This window comes from Pongo pygmaeus, chromosome 12 (genome assembly GCF_028885625.2).
Source record: "Pongo pygmaeus isolate AG05252 chromosome 12, NHGRI_mPonPyg2-v2.0_pri, whole genome shotgun sequence".
NCBI lineage: Eukaryota > Metazoa > Chordata > Mammalia > Primates > Hominidae > Pongo > Pongo pygmaeus.
In genome coordinates, this window is record NC_072385.2 from 65,412,937 (window position 1) to 65,420,530 (window position 7,594).

Consider the following 7,594-nt stretch of genomic DNA (forward strand, 5'->3'; position numbering starts at 1 on the left):
AGTTTTAATTCACTTTGTTTCTTTAATGTTCACCATATCTTTAGCTAAGCCTTTTGGAATTATTGACTTTACCACATTTTCATTAAGCCTACCCTCCCCCACCTCCATTGAAGAGAACGCAGCCACCTAAAACATTCACAATATGTAAAGTATATGTGATTTCAGGGGATCATGGAGAGTCACTTATTTGGAATATTAAGTTAAGAAAATTAAGGTTTTTTTTTTTATTTAGTTTAGAAAATTTTTAGAAGTCGCTCTTAGAACACTTGTATTTGGTAATAGAATAAACAACAATAAATACCTGTATTTTATTAAATCAAAGATGTCATCGATACCGCTGATGCTGTGCCATTCAAGAAAACGGAGCCAACTAAAACATTCATAATATGTAAAATTTATGTGGTTTCAAGTGATCATGGAGAGTCACTTGTTTGGAATATTACGTTGAGAAAATTAAGCGTTTTTTGTTGTTGTTGTTTCCAGTTTTTTTTTTTTTTTTTTGAGGCGGAGTCTTGCTCTGTCACCCAGGCGGGAGTGCAGTGTCATGATCTCGGCTCACTTGCAACCTCGGCCTCCCGGGTTCAAGCAATTCTTCTGCCTCAGTCTCCCGAGTAGCTGGGATTACAGGCATGCACCACCATGTCCTGCTAATTTTTGTATTTTTAGTAGAGATGGGGTTTCACCATGTTGGCCAGGTTGGTCTCGAACTCCTGACCTCAGGTGATCCACCCGCCTCAGCCTCCCAAAGTGTTGGGATTAGACGTGAGCCACTGCACCCAGCCCCAATGTTTTATAGAACAATGGGATGTAATTATGAAAGTAAAAATTAAATTGAACTTTTAAAAAGTTTATATCTGCTTTTTTTTAATTTGCAAAGAAAAAATGGAAAATTTGTGGAAATCTCTCCTAGGACACTTGTGTTTGGTAATATAATAGAATCAACAACAATAAACACCTGTATTTCTTTAAATCTAAGGTGTCATTGATACCACTGATGCTAGGCTGGTATGATGAAACTGTGATAAAATGCTTTTTTTCATCACTATTTGCTTTATATTAATTGAGTGTTCTTTTAATTTTATTTACACATAGATTTTTTTTCCATTATGTATCACTTGTGTGCATCCTTAAAAAGAAAAACATAAACAGGAGACTATTATTCTAGGTAAAGTAACTCAGGAATGGAAAACCAAACATTGTATGTTCTCATAAGTGGGAGCTAAGCTATGAGGATGCAGAGGCATAAGAATGACACAGTGGGCTTTGGGGACTCAGGGGGAAAGATGGGAAGGGTGTGAGGGACAAAAGACTACAAATCAGGTTCAGTGTATACTGCTCGGGTGATGGGTGCACCAAAATCTCACAGATCACCACTAAAGAACCTATTCACGTAACCAAATACCACCTGTTCCCCCCAAACTTATGGAAATAAAAAAATTAAAGAAAAATTTATACAAAGTAAATTTGGTGTGCTATTCCCTAGATTCCTTCATATTCAGAGTTTAATTCTTCTAAATCACTTTTTGAGTTCAGAGCCATCAGTGTTCATGGTTTTCCTTATAATATTGTCCTTTGTGCATAAAAGTGTTTGTGATGTAGCATTTCTTTAAAACATGTTCCACTATTGCCTTCAGGGTTTTCTTTCAATTCACTGACACTTCTTCAGCATGTTCTTGTGTATACATACATGCAGGCAATGACAACTGTCAAGACCACAGCCTGGCTGACCACGATTATTTCAGTTGCCTATTGCTGTATAACAAACCACTGCAGACCTTCATATCTTAAACACTATCATTTATTTTGCTTAGGAGTCTATGATTTGGGCAGGGTTCAGCAAAGAAGGCTCATCTATGCTCCATATAGCATGAGGCAGGCAGCTCTACTAAAGGCTGGTGGACCTGCTTCCAAGATGGCACTCACTCATATTACTTGCAAGTTGGTGCTGGCTGTTAGCTGGGACCTCAACCAGATCTGAGAAGCAAGGGCTGAGCTCATCACATGGCATAGGGTTCCTGAGCATGGTGGCCAGGTTCCAAGGGTGAGCATCCCAAGAGAAGAGCAGGCAGAAGCTATCTTGTTTTTTTAATGACCTAGCTTCATAATTTACTTAGCAGTCACTTTGCCACACTCTATTAGTTGAGGCAATCACAACCTCCTATCCCAAGTTCAAGGGCAGAGGACATACATTCTACTTCCTTTTTCTTTCTCTGTGTGTGTGTGTGTGACAAGGTCTTATTCCGTTGCTCTGTTGCCCAGGCTGGAGTGCAGTGGCACCATCATTGCTCACTGCAGCCTCAACCTCCTGGGCTTAAAGAATCCTCCCACCTCAGCTACCAGAATAGCTAGGACTACAGGTGTGTGCTGCCACACCCAGCTAAATTTTTAAAATTCTTTGTGGAGATGAAGTAAATTCTACTTTTTGATGGGGTCTTGGCTAGGTTCTGAAAGAGCATGTGAGCTGGGTGTGTGGCTCACGCCTATAATCCCAGCACTTTAGGAGGCCAAGGCAGGTGGATCACCTGAGGTCAGGAATTTGAGACCAGCCTGGCCAACATGGTGAAACCCTGTCTCTACTAAAAATACAAAAATTATCCGGGCGTGGTCATACACCCCTGTAATCCCAGTTACTTGGGAGGCTGAGGTGGGAGAGTTGCTTGAACCTGGGAGGCAGAGCGTGCAGTGAGCTGAGATCGTGCCACTGGACTCCAGCCTGTGCGACAGAGTGAGACCCCTGTCTCAAAAAACAGAAAAAAAAAAAAAAAAAAAAAAAAAAAAAGCATGTGAGACTTGAAATACTGTGGCTAGTTTTGGAAAAGACAATCTGGTGCAGTGATTATAAGACGCATCCTAATTTCGAAGATGCATAAATGGGCAGAAGGATGTGCTCATTCGAATTGATGAAATACACTGCTTCAAATGCAGATACTCCTATCCCATCTATGTACACCCTTCTCTGCCCCTAATTTATTGCAGACATGACTAATCAATCATGCTACTCATTCTTCCTGAGCCTCACAAGCTTTATCACACTCTGCTAGGAGCCACTACCAACTGCTGGCAAGTGAGATAAAATGGGTTTACTCTCCTGAATCTAGAGAGTGATGCCCTGTGAAAAACAGGTAGCCTCCTGGACCAGGAGTCATTGGACACTCCTCTCCCCTAATCCGTGGATTTGTGTTTCAGTATGCCAAGAAATGATGAGGCTCTCCAGCACTAGACCATGTAAACCAAACTGATGCAAAAACCAAAATGGTGCATCATTCATATGTAGTGAGGGATGAACCCTTAGGTGCAAAAATGCCTAGGTTTGCCAAATGAGAACCTTCTTCATGTCCGTTTATCTGAGGTTCTGTGTAATTGTTTTGAAGTCTTTCTGTGAGAGTGGAATTAGAGACAGGTGTTGACAGTATTTAAAATAATGCATCCAGGCCTTAGTGAAGCCTAAAAAAAAAAAACCGTCTCAGAACCCTGAAGCTCTAGGCTATTGTGCAATTTTTACTGCAAATATGTTTCCATTCTTTAACTTACAGCACTTTGCTAGGTGTGGTGGTAAATTATAGAGTGTTTTAGTAAGGGATTTCTGGAATAATTCTCATGGGGTGGCCTGGAACCTTCCAGGGAAATGCTACTTTGTAATTACATTTTTTTTTTCCTTTGGCCACCAGACTGTCCTCTAAAGTAAGTGAAACATGCAGGCTTCGGATATGAAGCTGGCTTGTGCAACCTGATTATAACATAGCAATCTGCAATCAGGCACTATGGCTCGTTTGAAAAATATGTGGGCAATTGGCTTTTAGCTAGGTTTTTGTTGCTGTTGTTATTATTTAGTTTTTATTTCATAATCATAAACTTAACTCTGCAATCCAGCTAGGCATGGAAGAGAATAAGGAAAGTATGGAACTGCAGCGGGGGCGCAAAGATTCTAGGGTACTACGAGCAAATGGGGTGGAGGGGTGCTCTCCTGAGCTACAGAAGGAATGGTCTGGTGGTTAAGACAAAACACAAGTCAAACTGATCAGAGCTGTCCACAGTCAGCAGTGGTGATCTTGCTGGTCTTGCCATTCCTGGACCCAAAGCGCTCCATGGCCTCCACAATATTCATGCCTTCTTTCACCTTGCCATAGACTACATGCTTGCCATCCAACCACTCAGTCTTGGCAGTGCAGATGAAAAACTAGGAACTGTCTGTGTTGGGTCCAGCATTTGCTATGGACAAGATGCCAGGACCTGTATGCTTCAGGATGAAGTTCTCATCATCAAATTTCTCCCCATAGACGGACCAGTGCCATTATGGCGTGTGAAGTCACCACCCTGACACATAAACCCTGGAATAATTGTGTGAAAGCAGGCACCCTTATACCCAAATCCTTTCTCTCCAGTGCTCAGAGCACAGAAGTTTTCTGCTGTCTTTGGAATCTTGTCTGCAAACAGCTCGATGGAGATGCGGCCCAAGGGCTCACTGGATGGTGATTTTGAAGAACACCGTGGAGTTGACCACGCTGGTAGTACAGGGCTTCCGGTGGCGTCGGCATCTGCTAGCTATGTTTTTTAAAAGGCAGGTTGGTTACACTTACCCAGGAAACTTCTATCTCTGAATGTCTGGCCACTCTCACTGTGTTGTGGAGCCCTACCTCCCTGCTTTGGATGAGACTAGACTGCCAGGCGCCATTCTCAGGGCCATACCCAGCAGTCCCAATGAAACAGGGCTTAATGCTGCTCTGAGAGCTTGGGGGCACTGGGCCCATGCTGCACTCAGACTTATCAGGACCTGCTGACAGAAGTCCTGTCCCTTGTCCAACCAGCTGAGGACTCAGGGCTGCTAGGACAATGTCCTCTATTATTCCACCCTAAGTACCTGCATATTGCCTGGAGTGGTGAGAAATTCTTTGCTCATCCATTTTCCCTACTGGGTCTAGGATGAACAAATGGCAGTATGAAAACTCTGTGAATCTTTGTCACTGTGTAGGGATCTAGAGGCTAAACCCTTGTCCTCAACCCCAGAACCAGAAAAATGGTTATTAATCAGAACAGCACAGTGAAAGCAGATGCAGATTATCCTCGCAGTGCATGGCCATTAATGCAGTAGAGGAAGCAGATGCAGATTATCCTCAGTGCCATGGCCATTAATGCAGTTGTCCATAGGTTTTGTATATTTTACATCAAACATCAAGCTTGAATGAAGGAACAGGATTTTGACTTTGTGTTTTTAACTTAAAGCATAAGAGGAGATTCTAGGTAAAAGGGCTGTGACCAAATACAGCTGCATTTATACAGTCATGGTGGAGCAATTTTATGAAGGATTCTTTAACAACTGAACTTTGCTTATAGTGTTCTGATCCAACTCTATCCCTAAGCCAACTTAAAACCAGATCACTCAGCAATACCGTTTATACAACACTTTTTTATTTTAATTGAGGCTGAGTCTTGCTCTGTCACCCAGGAAGAGTGCAGTGGCGTGATCTTGGCTCACCGCAACCTCCGTCTCCTGGGTTCAAGCACTTCTCCCACCTCAGCCTCCGAAGTAGCTGGGATTACAGGCGTGTGCCACCACGCACAGCTAATTTTTTTTATTTTTAGTAGGGATGGGGTTTCGCCATGTTGGCCAGGCTGGTCTTGAACTCCTCACCTCAAGTGATCTGCCTGCCTCGGCCTCCCAAAGTGCTGGGATTATAGGCATGAGCCACTGCCTGTGGCCCCTTAATACAACATTTAATAAATGTTGGGCCAGGCACAGTGGCTTACGCTTGTAATCCTAGCACTTTGGGAGGCCAGGAGTTCAAGACCAACCTGGGCAACATAGTGAGACACTGTCTCTACAGAAAATTTTTTTTTTTAAATTAGCTGGGTGTGGTAGCACAGCCTGTTGTCCCAGCTGCTTGGGAGGCTGAGGCAGGAGGATCACTTGAGCCAAGGAGGTTGAAGCTGCAGTGAGTGGTGACTGTGTTACTGCACTCCAGCCTGGGCAAAATGAGAGACCGTGTCTCAAAAATAAATAAATAAATAAATAAATAAATAAATAAATAAAAGCAAATGTTGGTTGGTGGTTAAAATGATAAAATAACGATTAAAACAAGTAATCAGAAAAAAAAGTCCATCTTACCTCTGGCCTGTTTTTTGAAGGTGGTGTTGATTAGGGTTAGGTTCAGCTGCAGGTAACTGAAAACCCAAAATAAAGATTACGCCTCATCCAGAGTGCCTGTTCCAGTTGAACCATCACATCCACGTTCCAAACATCAGAAAAGTAGGAAAAGTAAGAAAAAGAACATCTTGCCACTTTGAAGAGCACTTTTGCTTGTATCCATTGGTCATGATTTGGTCCTGTGTTCACACCTATCACAGTGAGACCGAGAAGGATAAACCTGATTGTGTGCAGTGTTATACCCGGCTACCATTTGGGAGTTCTGGTCCTGAGGAAGCAGGGAAATGGATGTTGGGAGGTGTAACTGGATTCTGCCGCCCTGACAGAGCCGTCAAGCACGGCCTCCCTAGCTGCGTCCTCCCAACGCGACCAATGCATGCTTCCTTAGGCCAGATCTGGGTCTTGGCACCCAATACTCCCTTTTGGCAATTGTTATCTTCTCCATCAGCTGTTGTAAACCAGACACCATGGAATCCCTTGGTTTTTTAAGTTACTTTTATTATCTTTTATGTGCACCAATGCAAGCCCAGCCCAGTACAAAAATAGGAAAGGAAAACTTCCCCCTACACACTCAAATTGATCTTCATACTACATTTCTTTTCTTGGGAATTTATTTTTACTTAATAATAACTTCTTTCGAATCTCAAATACCTTTTCCACTCAGGGGCAGTACAAAGTCACGCGCAGTAGAACATGAACGGCGCAGCTTACCTCATGCGTGTCCATAAACTCACCAAAGGAGCTTGAAGGGAGAACAGTGTCTTCATGATCCGGCGTGTCTTGGTACCTGCTTAAAATCACTTTTGCTTGTGGTTTAGCTGGATACACTTTGCATATATACATGAAAAATAATTTTTTTTTCTGGGAATGTCTAAGGACTATCCAACACACAAAAATTATTTCATCCTTTTCTGAATGAGAACAGCCCGAAAGTTTCTGGCAAATACTCAGGGTTCGTGAGATATGAAATTCAATTATGTCGTGGTACATAAGGTCCGCCTCTTCACGACTTTCAGTGGATTTTCTTCCCCTGGGAAGGAGGCCCCTCCGCCGCGCGTTCCGAATCCCAGGCCGTCGTTGTAACTGAAGACCCTGTGGTGCGCTGCCCCCTTGTGGGAGATGTGGGCATTGCAGACCTTTCAACACAAGGGAACGGAATTTGTCTTTCAAATGCAGCTGGAAAAATCTATCCTATTTAATTCCCAGGAGGCACGCAAGCCAAACTGGACCTTGAGAAAGACATTATCTTACAGAAATGTCTTCCAAAAATGTGATTGTGTTTATGAAGAAAACCCACTTTGTATATAACAACACTGCATAGCATGCCTATGCTTGTTTTTACAGAATGGGTTTTTTAACCAAAAGTGGGATCATTAGCTTTATTATAGATTCAGTCTTACTGGTAGCATCACAAGGCTAACTTCCAAGAGAAAATATTTGGCTTTTTATAAA

General features: G+C 42.7%; 1 pseudogene; it reads right to left on the reverse strand.

Moving 5' to 3' along the window:
- Positions 1-3,965: 3,965 nt before the first annotated feature.
- LOC129030012 (peptidyl-prolyl cis-trans isomerase A-like) lies at positions 3,966-4,748 on the reverse strand (annotated as a pseudogene).
- Between the last annotated feature and the right edge of the window lie 2,846 nt (positions 4,749-7,594).